Below are 18,241 nucleotides of genomic sequence, written 5' to 3'. Positions count from 1 at the left end.
ATTCATCAATTGTCCGTTTTGAGTTTATAATATATTTTTAAAAAGATCTCATGACATAGAATACGTTGATATGTTTCAATTTATTATGAACTTAATTTGTTCATTATATATTTAAGACTTAAATTAACCAAAAAAAAAAAAATAACAAACCAAAAGTAGTTTATAATTTATTTTGAATATATATAATGCATAAAAAATAATTTTAAATTAATTATATATATTTAATATATATAAATATTATTTATTTATTTATTACGTCATCTGGTTCGACCAATCCGAGCCATCCGATCCCACCAAGTGACCCGTGACCTAGTTACCAGTCCGGTTTGATGTCCGGTCCGGTTCTGATAACATTGGTTTTGACTTTTTTTTCCCACAAATCGCAAATTACTTCATAAAGTTTTTTTTTGGTAGAATAGGAAGGCTCAAGGCCCGGAACAAACAAACAAAGGGAAAAGAGAAACTAAAAACAATAACAAAAAACTAGAGAGTGCGAGTTAGGGAAGGGGCCGTAATTCTGAACCATTCTACTTAGATACGATCCTCTGTTATCGGAAGAGAGAATCTTTTGAAGGCCTGCAGGAGGCACATCAATCTCATGATGGCCCAAACAATAAGAACCTGCGAAGTTCGCCAACCAGTCAGCAGCACAGTTGCCTTCTCTAAAAGTATGCATAAAGACAACCCTACAATCTCTATCACGAAAACATTAACTGTAAAAGATTAAATAGTATTTATTCACAAAGAAAATAGTCATATTTACAGAAATAATCTTCAGTCATAACTTAATGGCAAAAGCATCCTGAGGCCCCTGATCTTTTATTGTTTGTTGCATTAAGCCCTCGATCTTTTATTTAGACACATTGAGCCCCTGATCTTTCATTGTTTGGTGCATTAAGCCATCGATCTTTCATTTAGACACATTGAGCCCTTGATCTTTCATTTATGGATATATTAGACCCTTGCTTAAATCAATTCATATATGTGTGTATTAAGGGTCTGTTTGGTTCAATTATTAGCTGATAGATGTTGCTATTGTTGTTAGCTATTTGTGGTTGTAGTAAGCTGTGTTTGTTGTTGTTGGTTGTTTGTTATTAGTTGTTTAATTATTAGTGTTTGGTAAAATTATACTGAACTGTTGCTGTTAGTATTTATTTCTAATATGGACCTGTTTTAAATTAATCAACAAATAAATTATAAAATAAAAATTATATTATACAAATTAATAAAAATAATTTATATAAAAAATAAAAAATTTATTAAAGGCAACAAAACCTTGTTTTTCGATAATTCTGTTCTAGAAATAAAAACAATATTAAAAAGGAAACACATTTTGTGGAAATAAGAAGGATAATTTTATCAATAACAAGTAATTACAAACAGCTGTCCATGAAAAGCTCTAAAAAAGAGCTTTTCATGAAATAGCTTTTCCGTCGAGTTTAGGCGGCACACATTGTTAGGGTGATTCGGCCTACTTAAGTAAATAAATAAAAATAAAAGTTTATTGACTAGAATAAATATAGGGTAAAAAGTAAAAAGAAATTACAGAAATCAATTTACACTAGGTTTTTCTAAACTCGATCTTCTCCTTTCCCATTTTATGATTTTCAGTATTGGAATTGTCAAATTGATCATCTCCTTTCCCAAACTTGATGGAAAATTTTCCTTTAAAGTTAATAAGGACCGGATCCATAACATAATCAATGACTAAGGACTCAATGTGGAAAAATACTTGATCAAGGACTTGATCCGTAAGACATGCAAAGTTCAGAGATTCAATTATGCTTTTTTCCCATAATGATATATATGTCTTTATTTTATTTGTCAAATTAAAAATGCAGTCCAAAAGTTCTCCTCCCTTTGTCGTATTGATTCTGTGCAAACGATGGATACTGATTCATGTGACCCTGCTATATGTAACTGTTGTGCTTTGGATAGCAGTCAAAAGGATACTACGCTATCTTAGAGGCACATCGACTTTTGGTCTCCATTTTTGTCCAAATCGTTCTTCACCCCAGTTCGAATGCTAATGCGTGAAACTCACTACCCCAATTTGATTGATTGTTGTATAAGAATTTTGCTAACAGAACAAGCATGACATAGGGTAGACTTATTTGCGAAATGAAAAAGAAATTTGATTACTGCCTAATAGTTTTTTACTACAACATTAGAAGTAGGGTGAGTTACAAATAAATGTCATGTGGTTTCACGGATTTACAAATAGGTACCTGTGGTATTTTTCATTACAAACGTAACCTTCTATGATTTACAAAATTTTCATTTTTTGTTGATTCTGTCAAATTTGGTCAATAATGACTTAAAAATGAAAAATTTCAGGTTAAATGATATTTTAAACAACTTTAATTCTTCAAGAGGTTTATGTGGTATTTTTTTATGAGAGAGAAAGTTAATGTTTAGAGAGAGAAAACTTTGAAAATGGTGATTTCGAAAAATTAAACATTGTGGTTCCATAGTAAATATGATACTAAACAACTTTAATTCTTGAATTTTTATTATTATTTTGAGGCCGTTTTCAGTCAAATTTGACAAGATCAATAAAAAATGAAAATTTTACAAACCACAAGGTTGTATTTGTAACGAAAAATACCACAAATATCCATCTGCAAATCTGTGAAACCACGTGACATCTATTTATAATTAACCTTAGAAGTATATCCCAATCGGGCATGGCAAATACAAAAACTAGCAATATTAGCTCGAACTAAAGGTGATTGCTGAAGAAAACGAGTACAACGTCCATGCTCACTTCGGTCTTCGTATAAATTTTTCTCATTGCCAAATCCTTAATATGAAAATAATTACACAAAAATTCAACAAAATACCACAGTCTAAGATATTTGATGTGATGTGATGCTAACACTTTTATATAAAAAAAAAAACTGTTAAAATGCTAACAACTAATTCTGCCACATATAAATTAATCACAATTTTTTTTTTTGTCAAAGTGTTTAAAATGTTTACTATATTACTAATATCGTTCAAATATACAAAAAAGAAAAAAATATGAAACTGCTTCAATTTGTCGATAAATTTGTTTCAAATGTTTGATGCGACAATTAAATAACAATAAAACCAGTTCTTTCAAATTTTTTGTAACATAGGATTAAAATTGGTTTTACTTGGAAGCGTTAATATTAAATTTGATCATTTTTATGTTCTTCACGTTTTAAAAAATACAAAAGTCAAATTTGATCATTATTCTCTTTCTTTTAATAAAAAAAAATGCTATGGGTACGTGGGATATCTCCAGAGTTAGAGAACGCCTCAAGACCATAACACTTGTACATTATTCTAACGGCTTAATACATCAAAAGCCCTCTGAACTTGTTTAAAAAAATTGATTGACCATTTAAACTTACATGGTGTTAGCCCTTTGGACTTGTTTAAAATAATATATTGGATATTTGAATTTGTTTAAAGTGATCTATTGGCTCCTGAACTTATTTATAATGATCCATTTGCCTCATTAATTGCAAGAAAGATAATTAGGCTATAAAAAAACTTATCAAGAAATCGAACTGTGTCGTGACAAGTGCCACCTTAAAAGCGATTTCTATTTCAACTAAACTCTAATTATTTAAATTATACCTTAATTCACATTTTGATACCTGAACTATATCCTAATTCATATTTTGATATCTGAATTATATTTTTCTATAAAAATATACATGAATTAGCGATGACAGAACAATTTAATCTATTTTACTGGTCACTGGCCGATTAATGCGGCAAATTTTAATCAAATTTTTGGGACCCACAATGATTACAAAAATGCCCTTTGATTAAATACAAAACACTACTGTCTCCCTCTTTAATGGCCTTTCTTCCTCTTTATCTCTCTCCTTGATGGTCTCTTCTCTCTCCTTGCCCCATCTTCATTGAGAATCCGGACATGGAAACCCCTTGTTCTTCCTTTTTCTTCTTATGTGTAACACCAGCTGCAATACAATCATCATGATTTAAACATGGATTATGAATTGAAGAGATAGAATCCTGAAGTTCTTTGATCCACCACTCTAGAAACCTCTTCCTCTATCTTGTCGGTCGATTCATCAACCGTGGAATTCATTGATGAATCTATGAAAACCTCCTCCGATCGACTGAGAATCTTATTGATCCAAATCATCGTATAAACTTAATTGGTTAGATTAATGGCTTAATACGCATCCAGCCCTCTAAACTTGTAACTTTTTTCACCTGGCCCCCTCAACTTAGGGGACAACCTCTCAACCCCCTCAACTCTCCAAAAACATCACATACAACCCCTTATACCCCTATGTTCGGTCAAAATATTGACCTGTCGTACTTGACTGTTGACCACACCAATATCACGTGTCATTTTTTTTATTAAAATTTTCCATTCTGACATAAGAATTCTGATCGAAATCCATCTCTCGTAGTTGCTCGCCGAGCAAGGGTCTCAATGGAAAAATTTAATAAAAAATGACACGTGGCATTGGTTTGGTCAACAGTCAAGCGCGTTTTCTACACGGGTCAATATTTTGACCGAACTTAGAGATGTAAGGGGCTGTATGTGATGTTTTTGGAGAGTTGAGAGGGTTGAGAGGTTGTCCCCTAAATTGAGGGGGCTAGGTGAAAAAAGTTACAAGTTTAGGAGGTTGGTGAGCCTAGATTAATCTTACAAAGAAAGCAGCTCAATCGAAGGGGGAAAAATCACTTTCCTCCTCCCCTAACATACGTTATTGCTTATAATTATAATAGATATATGATGTGAAACCTGAAACCCGAAATCGCTTGGAAATGAATTCTTTCATTGCCCAAATTTGTAGTTAATCAATTGAGTTAAAATTGTTTGTAGGTTTTCTCATACAGATCTTGAGAGAGAAAATCTGGAAGAGAGAAGGAATATCGAGGGGAGAGAAGAAATGGAACAGAGAGAAAGAAATCTACGATAGAGAAGAAATGGAAGTGTAGAAAAAATTGGGCCGAGAAAGAAAATCGAGGAGAGAGAATGGAAGTGGGGAAAAAATTTGGTCAATTTTTATTAAAATTGGTCAATGTTAGGGTTGACTGGTAAAATTAGAGGTGGCAAAATGATATACGACCCGATTACACGACACGAACACGATACGAATTTTTAGTGTTAGTGTTGAGCTTAATAGGTAATGGGTCATTTTTGGGTTGACACGAAACTGACACGCTAATTTTTGGGTTGGGTTAGTGTTGATATGTAAACCCAAAAACGACACGAAATGACACGGATATTAAAAATTATTATTATATTCTCTCGTGTTTTTTTATGTCACTTTATTAATAAAGATAATAAAATTATAATTATTAATTGCAAATATTGATTTGAATTTCTTAAATTGTTATAAACACATTACATGACCCTCTAACATGATATTATCGAACTTTTCGATAATTATTGTTAACATACTAATCTAAAAATGATATAAAATGTTTAAAAACAATATCATATCTTCTTATATTTTTAAGAGTTATTATTAATATATATGCATAACAAAACTACATGTAACCCGAAAACACGACACGAAATCGACACTAACCCGAACAGGTTAACACGACTTTGGCACGAAAGTTTTTGGGTTGGGTTTGAGTTTACTCTTTTTGACACGAATCCGAAATGACACGACACGAACACGACTCGAACACGATAATTGTCAGATCTAGGTAAAATAGATTAAATTGTCTAGCCATCATTATTAGAAGCATCTGGTTCTCCATGTCAAATGGAGGACCTTCCATACATATTTTGACACATGTAACATAGACCCACGTATATTATAAGAGGTCCCACTATTTTAATTATTACGTGGAGTCACACTACACGTGTCCAAATATGAATTGTGGATCTTCCGAGTGATATGGAAGACCGGATGCTTAATATAAGAACTCCATCGTTAGTTCAAATATATTTTTATAATATAATATAATTCAGATATCAAAATATAAATTAGAATATAATTCAGATACCATTAATATAATTTACTTCAGGTTGTGAATAAATACTATATAATATAATTGCAAGGACAGAGAGAAAGAAGACTGTAATTAATTAATGAGACAATATGTTGATCCATGCCTTCCATCCTGATGCTTTCTTTGCCACTATTTCTGATCTTCCTTCTGTCATTTGTGGTTGCCTTTGCTTCTTGCATAGCACAAACTTCCTGCTTCCTCCTTTTGATCCTATTGTCTCCCATGGATTCAGAGCTTTTTGTTTTTTACAAAAGAAAAAAAAGTTAGGAGTAATTAAATTAATTATATATATATATAGGTGTTGTGGAAACGATTAGCAAATTGAAGGTTAAAGTATAAAACAAATAGAGAAAACACCAGAATTGAACGAGAGAAAGAAAGAGAAATCAACTAAGACTTGGAATTAAAAGAAGCTTGTTGTGAGATGCTTTAAGCCTAAATCCCCAAACCCAATATATAGCATTAGAAAAACTTTAGGCTTAATGAATATTTACACTCTCAAACTTGACACGTTTTGCTTATTGGCATCATGAACTTTTAAAATAACTTATAACACACTTATAGTTGACTTTAAAAACCAATCACATACCTATAGTTGGCTTTAAAAACCTATCAGACATCTATAATTGGCTCATTTGGACATTTTGCATACAAAATCGTTAGTATGCCATATTTGACAGATGAGATGGCATGTGGCCACCTTATTTTTCAAAGATGACATTGGGTTTTGTGTTTAAAAGGTCTAAATGAGCCAACTATAGGTGTCTGATAGGTTTTTAAAGCCAACTATAAGTGTTTAATAGGTTTTTAAAATCAACTATAAGTGTGTTATAAGTTATTTTAAAAGTTTAGGGTGTCAATAGCAAAACGTGTCAAGTTTGAGGGTGTAAATATACATTAAGCCAAAACTTTACTAAGTTATATTATTTTTCCATTGTGGAATACAACTAAGGCTGTAAGCGGGGCGGGACGGGACATGGATTGCATTAACCATCCCCGACCACTGGTCTATCGGGGATTCCCTGCCCCGTCCCCGAATAACATATGGGAAAAATTTCGCTACCATCCCCGCCCTGTAAGGAATCCCCATCCTCGCGGGAATCCCAATCCGCGTTTAAGTTTTTAATTGCTTTACTTTTTTCAAGGTTTCTAAAGTTTTGATTATCCAAGATCTTCATCTTTAGTGCATGCATTACTTATGAGTTTTCAATTTTTCAATTTTATAATTTCTACTCCTAATTGCATATGTTCCATTTTAATTTTAAACCAACCTAATTAGAGCTCTTACTTCATCTATCTTAATTTATTTTTAGAATATATTATGTTTTAAACCAACCAGGTTACAACTCAATCTTTTTAGTTTATCTAAATCATATATTTTTTTTATATTCAGGTATTTAGTCGGGGATCCCCGTTGGGGACATTCGAGTACGGGAACGGGGATAAGACACTTATAACCATACCTGCCCCGTCCCCGACTGTCGATGACAATAAAAACCATCCCTGCCCCCACGGGGATTTTCCGTCCCCAACAAGCCGGGTCTCCAACGGGGATGCGGAATCTCCAACTAATTGACAGTCCTAATAACAACATATATACGTCTCATTTTCCTCTTCTTCCCTCTTGACTTCCAATGTAAGATTGGAATGAGAACCGATCTTTCTACAATAGGTAAAGTGAATAAAAAAGAAGCATACCATCAGAAGCAGTGTAGAGAAGGAAGTCATTGGGATGAGAAGAACCAAGAAGAGGAAGACGACCTTCTCCAGTATATGTCTTTAAAGCAGTATGAATAACAGAACTAACTACTTCATCATCATTCACTACAAATCTTAAATCTCCTGCACTTCCCAAAACATTTATACTAATCAATAATCTATTCTTCTTCTTATGATTATTATTCCTCCAATTTCTCTTCATCTTTTTCTGTAAATAATACCAAGATTGCTTTGAAATCAAGAAATCAAAAGAAATCAAGAAAGAAAGAAAGAAAGAAAGAATGAAAGAAATTAAGAAAGAAAAAATCAAGAAATCAAGAAAGAAAGAAAGAAAGAATGAGAGTGTCCACCATTCAAATGTTTAGGATTTGGAAGTGACAATTGGGATTATTAAGCTTTTTATTTAAGCTTTACATCCTCCCATAATCTTGTTAAATATTGCATTATTAACCTTTTTTTAATATTTATATCAATATTTCTATCAATTATTGAATTGTTTGTTTTTTTTAAGAGCTTAAGAGCATCTCCAACAACCTCTTAAGTTGACTATTAAGTTAAAATTTGAGAGAGAATGAAAATTCATCTCCAACAGCCTTTTATTGGCTCCTCAAATCACTAAGAGCATCTCCAATAAAGGTGCTTAAAAGAGTGCCAAAACTTACTAAAATATAGTATTTTATTGTCTCTTTCATCCACATCATTTTTTAAACTTTTACTTAAAAAATGCTCCAATAGAGGTTGCTTAAAAAGTTGTCATTATAATCCTACAAATTATTATTTTATTATAAATAAAATGTTCCAGATTTTATTATTTATAGGAGAGTATATTAAAAAATAATTAAACAAGGTTGCCAAGAGGTTGCCAAAAATTGGCAACTTTCCTTGGCACCCACAATCACTCCAATAGTGGGCACCCTTTAAAAGTTGTCAAACCTGATGCCACATCAGCTGGCACTCTTTTAGGCACTCTCTATTGGAGATGCTCTAAAAGCATCTACATCCTCTCTATTAATAGAGAGTTTCTCTCCACCTCTTAGTGCCTCCTAACTTCATTTTTTATTATTAATTTATTATTGATGTGTCTCTCTCCTCACACTATTTGTAATGTAACAATAAAAAATAATCTTAATAATAAAATAATAAATAAGGAGTGAATATAAGGAGCATTGTTGGAGATGATATATCTTAGTCACTCTTAAATCACTAAGAGTCAATTATTTATATTATTTTTAGAGAGCTCACTAAGAATCTCTTGGAGATGCTCTAATACATCATTTTCTGAACTTGGCTAAAAAAGTTAATTGACCCCTGAATTTTAAAAGTATTCTTATAGTTCTCTGAACTTTCATAAAATGTTCAATTAGTCTCCTAAACTTATGTCAAATGTATCAATTAATCCAGGGCCGGCCCTGGGCATAGGTCCAGGGTGCGGCGGCCTAGGGCCCAATGCTGGAGAATGTCCAAAATTTTTTTAGTCTTATATGTATATATGAAAGTTATTTTTTTAATATAAATAGTGATAAAATCACATAGGATGAACCATTTCTTTCTGAAAGTACATTGATTAAAAAAAAAAAAAAACATACCCAACTTTTACATTTTTAGGGGCTCTTATTGCTTATTTTGCCTATAGCTCCTAAATTATTAGTTATATCTCCAATTTCCCTCCATCTTTTTCTATAAATAATACCGATATTGCTTATCAAGAAATCAAGAAAGAGTGTCTACCATTCAATGTTTAGGATTCTGGAAGTGAAAATTGGGATTATTAAGCTTTTTTATTTAAGCTTTGCATCCTCCCATAATCTTTTTTAATATTGCATTATTAACCAACTACCTTTTATTCTCTTTTCTAAATATTTATATGAATATTTATATCAATTATTGAATTATTTGTTTTTTTAAGGTTTGTTGTTTGAATTTGTCCAAAAGATTGATTGATTCCCTGAACTTTTAAAGTGTTCCGATAGTTTCCTGAACATGTATAAAATGTTCAGTTAGCCCCCTGAACAATTAATCAATCGGTTGTAAAAAAAGGTAAGTTAAATGCGGAAGATATGTTGCACGCATCTAAAAAAAATAAAACAAGCAAGATCATGGTATGTGATTCTAATATTAGAGAAGAAAACTATTTATAGTTTTTTTTTTTAAAATAATACCAAGTTTTATTAACTTAAATCAGATGAAAGAATATTGCTAAGAAAATATGGTGGACTTTGTTGAAACACCTTTTCCACAAGATTTTGATTTGACAAAATCATCCATGATTAAGAGGCAATTAGATTTAAATGCTTTGATTTAATTGTACTAATGTGTTTGTTCAATATTGAGTGCAAAAAAAAATATATAAAGTTAGACAGGACAAAAGTCAGCATAAGCCAAGCTGAGTGGAACGGAACTCATCATGAAAGAATAGAAGCTGAGTGGAGTAAGAACTGAGTATCAGAAGTCTCCTTCAAAGTTGCCAGAACGAAGCTGACTAAATTAGAAGACTCCTTCAGAATTGTATAAACAGAACGGAGCTGACTAAGAAGGAACTCAGCATGGAAATTGAACATTCGAAGATAACGAATGAAGCTGAGTGACAGTCAGGATAGCATGAAGGATCCGTTCACTAAAGGACAAAGTCTGCCAATCTTCTGCACCAATAATTGAAGCCTCGAAAATACACAGAAGACTAATTCCAAGAAACATGGGTCAATGGATTATTGGTAAAAGACAACTGCCACAAAAAGACAAGTCTGTAGGAAGAAGACAAGGCTGACACCTGAAGAAAACAGATGACAGGATTGGCCTACAAAACTGAAGCTGACCAGAAGCTGTCTACTAAAAGAGCCGTTTTGGAATCAACGGACACACCAAATTCAAATGGTCTAATCTCCAGAATTCATCTATAAAATGGACAAGGATTTCACTTGGACATAAGCCGAATTACAAAGAAGAAAAATCCAAGAGAGAAATCTTCAAAGCACTCAAATACAAAGATCTTACACCAAATCTTCTATTCTTTGTGTAAATGCTAGAGTGATTCTGTGTAATCTTCTAAAGTGTTCTTTACTGAAAAGAGAACAAGTGTTTATCAATTGTAATATTGAGAGTGTATGCTGAGTGCTTGGTTGTAAGCATTCAGTGGTAGAAAAATCTAAGTGTTGGGTTGTAGTACTTAGTAGGAGCTGAGTAGACGAATAGAGGACCTACTCTTGCATACTCACTGCCTTGTAAAGGGTTTGTGCTCTACCTTGAAAGAGCTCAGTATTGGATTGAAAATCCCAGGAGGAACTGGGGACTGGACGTAGGCAGAGAGGCAGAACCAGGATAAGTCGTGCTGAGTAACTTCTAAACTCTTTCTCTCAATATATATATATGTGCATGTGTTGCTTGTGATATTTACTCAGCATATAAATTGTTAAAACTGAAACTGAGTAAATCTGAGTGCTGAGTTGGAAGCTGACCTCTCAAGAGTCAATTCCCAACTCTCAAGTCAAGCAGTCTTAGTCAGCATAGAACTAAAACTGTCTGACCAATCAATCGGCCGTGCTGACCAACACGCTGAGTTAACAAACTCTTAAAATAACATTAAGTCAGCATAATTAAAAGCGAAAAAGTTACATTAGTTCCTATCCCCCCCTTGGAACTAATTACTAGGGACCAACAAGTGGTATCAGAGCCTAAGCTCACTACTCAAAGATCTAACAATCTTGAGCTGATCCCTAAAAATGGGTGAGAATAGCACTCGTTTCCTTCCCGGGAACCAAACAACACAGATACTCCCTGGGGGATTATCAATCACTAGACCTCTCATATTCTTTGGGTCAAATTATACATTCTGGAAGAATAGGATGAAGAACTTTATTCAAGCCACAAACATGAGTGCATGGCTTGCAATTGTTCAAGGTCCACATGTGCCATACAAAACTGTTAACAATGAGAAAATTGTTAAAAGTGAAGCTGAGTGGACAGAGGATGACCTCAGAAAATTATAAAATAATGCTTCGGCTATCAATATGCTTCAATGTGCTCTAGATGCTGCAGAATACAATAAGATTTCAGGTTGTGAGTCAGCACAGGAGATCTGGAAGAAGCTGGAAGTGACTTATGAAGGCACCAGCAAGGTCAAGGAATCCAAAGTGAACCAACACATGCGATTGTATGAGCTGTTCGAGATGACTGACAATGAGGACATCTCAGCAATGAATGCCAGGTTCACCAACATAATAAATGAGCTTAAAAGAGTCGGTAAGAATTTCACTGAAGAAGAACAAGTGAAGAAGATCTTACGAAGTCTTCCCAAAAGCTGGCAAGCCAAGAGACAGCTGTAGAGGAAGCTCAGGACTTGACCACATACAAATATGATGAGCTGATCGGTTCCTTGCTGACACATGAAATCTCCATGAAAAAATTTGAAGCTAAGGAGAAAACCGAAGATAAGAAGCAGAAATCATTAGTGATGAAAGCTGACTCCACTGAAGCTGAGTCAACTGATGATGAAGAAATGGCCATGTTTACTAGAAAAATGAAGAAGTTGTTCAGAAGAAATGACAGAAACAGCAAACGACCATACAAGAGAGGAGACAGACATAAAGCTGAGTCCAGTGACACCAGATACAAAAAGGACAGCTCCAAGCCTGTCACATGCTATGAATGTCATCAAACTGGGCACATTAAGTCAAGTTGTCCTAATCTAAAGAAAGATAGGAATGGAAGCAAAAAGGCAATGGTGGGCACGTGGAGTGACAGTGATGAGTCAACATCGTCTGAAACTGAACAGAATGAAACAGCCAACATATGTTTCATGGCAGATGATGGAGCTGACCAATCTCAATCTGAACAAGCTGATCTCTGGAGATTCTGAGCAGGAGGAAAACAACAATGAGGTAACACCCTTACTTTTGTTTAGAAATGAGATGGTAAATGCCCTGAGTGATTTACATAAGCTAACTAAAAAATGCAATAACAAAATAAAATCACTCAGCAGGCGATGTGACGAGATTGAAGAGGTCAAGCTGAGTGACCTCCGATATCTCCTCCAGGACAACTCAGATTTACATACCAACATGCAAATCATGCATAAGTTTGTCACGGAGGTCCAATCTGAGTCAAAGAAACTTAGAAAGGATGTCACAACCTTACAGAGTCAAGTGAATGGCTCAACTAGAAATAAACCTCATGCTGAGTACGCAAGTACTAGTCAGCATAAGCAATTCACTCAATGTGAGTGTTGTGGAAAAAGGGGGCACACAAAAGATGTGTGTTGGAATAACAAGCGGATTGTCCAATGTGACTTCTGCAGAAGAAAAGGGCATTCCACAAAAGTATGCTGGCATGCTCAACACAACAATGCTTACTATACTCAGTACAACCCTCAAAGGGTACCTTTTTGTGACTTCTGTGGTAAGCCTGGCCACACTATAAAAGTATGTCGTCACAAGTTGAAATATGACTTTGCACCTGTTTACACTAACAAGAAAGGACCCAAAAAGAATTGGGTACCTAAAAATGAATAGTTTAAAATGCAGGTCAGCTTGACATGCGTGGAGAAATCAAAACTTTGGTATATAGACAGCGCATGCTCAAGACACATGACAGGTGATGAAACTCAGTTCATCACACTAGAGCTTAAAAGAGGAGGTAGTGTAAGCTTTGGAGACAACAAGAAGGGTAAGATAGTTGGCTCAGGAACTATCGGAGGTAACCCTAAAATTGAGTCAGTCTCCTTAGTTAAAGGTCTCAAATATAATCTTCTAAGCGTAGCTCAGCTTTGCAAGAGTGGAAGAAAGGTTATATTTGATGATACTAAGTGTCAAATACTCGAGGGAAAAACAAATGATTTGATTTTAACAGCCCATCGTGTAGAAAATGTTTACATGTTGAGTTTGGAAAAACAATTTTCAAAAAGTATATGCTTAGTGTCTAAAGAGGACAACTCCTGGCTATGGCATAGGAGACTTGGGCATGTCAGCATTGACCTCCTAGCCAAATTAGCTAGAAAGCAACTAGTTGAAGGATTACCCAAACTAAAATATGAAAAAGATCAACTATGTAATGCTTGCCAGCAAGGTAAACAAACCAAAAAGTCATTTCATAGCAAAAATATTGTCTCAACCAAAAGACCATTGGAATTACTACATTTGGATCTTTTCGGACCTATCCAGCCACTCAGCATGGGAGGTAAGAAATTTTCCTTAGCTATTGTAGATGATTTCTCTAGGTATACTTGGGTCATCTTGCTGAGTTGCAAAGATGAAACATTTGAGATGTTTACCACATTAGTCAAAAAGCTTGAAAATGACAAAGACCTAAGAGTAGCTCACATTAGAAGTGATAATGGTGGAGAATTCAAAAACCAAATGTTTGATGAATTCTGTGAAACTAATGGTATTGACCACAAGTTCTCTGCCCCTAGAACTCCTCAACAGAATGGAGTTGTTGAAAGGAAGAATAGGACAATAGTAGAAATTGCTAGGACAATGCTGAGTGAAAATAGGCTTCCAAAGTATTTTTTAGGAGAAGCTGTCAATACAGCATGTTATATATTGAATAAGGCCTTGGTAAGACCTATATTAAAGAAAACTCCTTATGAACTTTGGAAAGGACGAAAGCCCAATATTGGATACTTTCGTGCCTTTGGGTGTAAATGTTTTATACTCAACACTAAGGATAATCTGGCAAAGTTTGATGCCAAAGCTGACGAAGCGATCTTTCTGGGGTACTCAACAAACAGTAAAGCATATAGAATTTATAATAAAAGGACTCAGGTAGTAGAAGAGTCAGTCCATGTAGATTTCGATGAAACTGACCCTGCAGGAAAAACAACTCAACACACAGAGGAAGAACCCAACTCAGCTTCTGCTGACCAGAATGGACATGCTGAGTCATCAGCACAAGAGCTGACCAAAGGTAAAAACGAAACAGAAATTACCTTTGCTGACCAATCTGTTCCTGCAGAGATTGTAGAAACACCTGCTCCAAATGACTCAACATTGCCTAAGGAAATAAAAATTCCAAGAGGACATTCAGAAAAGTCCATTCTTGATGCTGCTGACAACAAGATGATGACAAGAGATCAGCTTAGGAAGTTCCTCAACAACGTTGCCTTTGTATCAGTACATGAACCGAAGAACTTTGCTGATGCTGAGCATGATGAATATTGGATCAATGCTATGCAAGAAGAGCTTGACTAATTCACAAGAAATGAGGTATGGGATTTAGTACCTAAGCCCAGAAATCAAAAGTCCATAGGGACTAAATGGGTTTTTAGAAACAAACTAGATGAGCATGGAAATGTTTTGGGGTTTTGTGTCCTATAGTCAATTGTTGCAGGATACAAACTTATTGTAAATGAATTGTTCTTTATATCATTTGTTTTAATGAGATATATGTTTTATAACTATATAAAGGCAATCCCTTTTAAGCACTAAATAAAGTCTAATAAAAGGAAATCCGTAAGTTTGTTTAAAGTGATTATAAAGTGTTCATACAAGCATGAAGTGAGACAAAACTTTATAATAAACTAATAAACTTAAAACCACCCCAAGTCAAGTGATATGTTTAGGATTGATATATCACAGTTGAGACTTGTATGTAACAATGTCTTCTGTCCAACAGAAAGCTGATCTCACAAGCTTCATATATATAGATATCTGGACAGTTACATAGATCCGGTGAAACGTTGTTCATTAGGATTGGGGATCCGATTTGAGATAACAGGATGGGTAGATTCATCCTTGTCAACTGTTCATCTCATTGGTATTAATAGATATAACTAATCCTCAGACTCAAAGGAATATTAATTGGTCATCCTGAATTACTGAATGTGAGACTTTGATCTTGTGGTCCCACGATCCTTAACAGAGATGACTCTGGGGTGTGAACTGCAAAGGTTGGGTGTCACAGGAAGTAATTTCAGGGTAGTTATACATTGGATTGAGCATTTATCACTCCCGATTAATGGGAGATACATCCAAGGATCGCTTGTGGAAGACTCGACTCTAAACCCTTGCAAGGTGATAGCTTAAGAGTAGAAATTCGGATTTCACTTAACCTATCTTTTTGAGTTGACTCGGCCAATAACAAGTAAAACGAACGTCTCGCTATATGTGACTTGACATTACCCATAGTCATAAGATTCAGTTCAAGGATGTAGTTGATAAAGGATCGTATTATACCGTAACTAATACGGAAGGGTTAACGACAGAATCAACCTGTCTTCTTAACGAACTCTGGGGGAATGATTACGGACTTGCCAATAACATACTCTGTACATCATTCCGTTATGCAAGGGATTAAATATAATTCTTGAAGAAATTAATTTAATAGGTTGCATACGGCCAGAAGTAGTAAGGACCTAATGGATCACACATAAGACTTGGAACCAAAAGAGAGATGGATATGATTAATAGATGGAAGCCCAATTAAGCCCAGCAAGGCCCAAATACTAGGAGGGGGCCGAAATTTATATATGTTAGTAAGGAATTAATTTTATTCCATTAATCCTAATTAGATTAGGATTGTGAATTAAATTAATTAAGAGATAATTTAATTAGGAGTTTTAATTAGATTAATATTCTCCTATTATTATCCAATTAGGTTATTTATTATTATCCTAATTATATTAGATATATAGTGAGATAATAATTAGGAATCCTTTTCCGAATTGGATTCCTATTAAGTAACCTATTCCTATCTAACTAGGGTTTAGATACAAGCTAATATATATACCCCTCCCTATAGTGAATTTCGACTAAGCCTCTAACCTCCCCCTATAGTGATTTTTGAAATTACTAATTAGAGAGAGAAAAAGATTCCTAATTATATACCCCTCCCTATAGTGAATTTCGACTAAGCCTCTAACCCTAGTGATTTTTGAAATAATTAGGAATCCTTTTCCGAATTGGATTCCTATTAAGTAACCTATTCCTATCTAACTAGGGTTTAGATACAAGCTAATATATATACCCCTCCCTATAGTGAATTTCGACTAAGCCTCTAACCTCCCCCTATAGTGATTTTTGAAATTACTAATTAGAGAGAGAAAAAGAATTCTCATCCCCTAGTTCGTGGACAAGAATTCATACGGCATTCCATCGATTGATTAATCTTATTCATCCCTCTTTCTCCTTGATCTTGTGTTGGTTAATTAGAGGCAATCTAATTTGGTTGCATCTCATAAGGGTTGATTCTAACTTAATCTCACCGTGTTCACGAAAGAAGGAAAAACAATCAAAAGGGAGAAATTCGTTTTTCTTCGCCTACATCAGGTCAGTTCACTATTTCGTGGATTCCCGGAGATTGAACCGTCGGATCGTCGCGATGTTTGGACAGTAGCTTCTAGACATATTCTTCCATGTTTCCACCGAAGGGATTGTCGTTCGGAGGTCTGGAAGGTCTGTTTCAGATAGGGGCAGATTGGTGAATAGTTTACATCACCTTTGAAGTTGTGGGCACTTCGTTTGCAATGGTAGATTGATCATCGAAAGGTATTTCTTCTTATCCCTCTTTGTATGAAATAACGATTAACGGATCCTATGGTTAAAAGGAAGTAGGCTAAAAATTTTATATTTCCGCTGCTATACTTTAGCCTTAATTTCCTTCAGTGGTATCAGAGCCATCGTTAAATCCGTTATTTCATATATGAAAATATAGAAGTTTTGAATAGGATTGAATAAATATTTATGGTTAGGATTAATTGACAAATAGTATTGATTGATTAATTCTAAAGATAAATAAAGTTTTGATTAATTGTTAATTAAAACTGATTATGCTTATGTTCCTAATTATTTCGGTTGATAATCATTATAACAAAATCTATTAGTTTTATAGTTAGGTTGATAAAATTAGTTTTATTAATTCTAAATGATAAAACGGAAATCTATTGTAGATTATCCTATTTCTGAAAACCGTTTTAAAATTGTTTTAGAACTGATATATATATATATATATATATATATATATATATATATATATATATACATATATATATATATATATACATATTTATTATATAAAAAAAAATATGACAGCAGCCCGAGTCGCGCCCAACGGCGCGACTGGCTGCTGTCACGCGGCTGCTGCCTCGCGGCAGCGCCCGCGTGCGGCGCAGGGGCGCAAGGCGGCAGCGCCCCGCGTGCCCTAAGGGCTACTGCCAATCGGCAGCGGCCCGCCCTCGGGCCCGGCCCGATACCCACTTGATTTTAAAATAGGTTTAAAATCATTTTATGTAAATATATGTTTCAGAAATTAATAGTTTTCTATTTTGATTATCGAATGAATAATTCGTTTAAATGTTTGTTTTTACCAATATGTAAATCAAAGTGTTAAATGAATTAAAATCAAAATAAATGGGACGAGCATAATCAACGTTTTATATGGTTATATTAATCTAAGGATTAATATAAAGATACAAAACGATTAGAAGTAAAATTGGATGAAAGTTAATTTGACGAGTTAATGTGATTAACCTAAATATTACATAAGCTGGTTATGTAATCAACCAATTAAATTTATTTAATTGAGTCTATGCATGTTTGGAGTTATGGAC

The sequence above is a fragment of the Euphorbia lathyris genome, chromosome 8 (genome assembly GCF_963576675.1).
Source record: "Euphorbia lathyris chromosome 8, ddEupLath1.1, whole genome shotgun sequence".
In the NCBI taxonomy this organism is placed as follows: domain Eukaryota; kingdom Viridiplantae; phylum Streptophyta; class Magnoliopsida; order Malpighiales; family Euphorbiaceae; genus Euphorbia; species Euphorbia lathyris.
The sequence above is the reverse complement of the archived record's forward strand: the minus strand, read 5'-3'. Positions refer to the sequence as shown.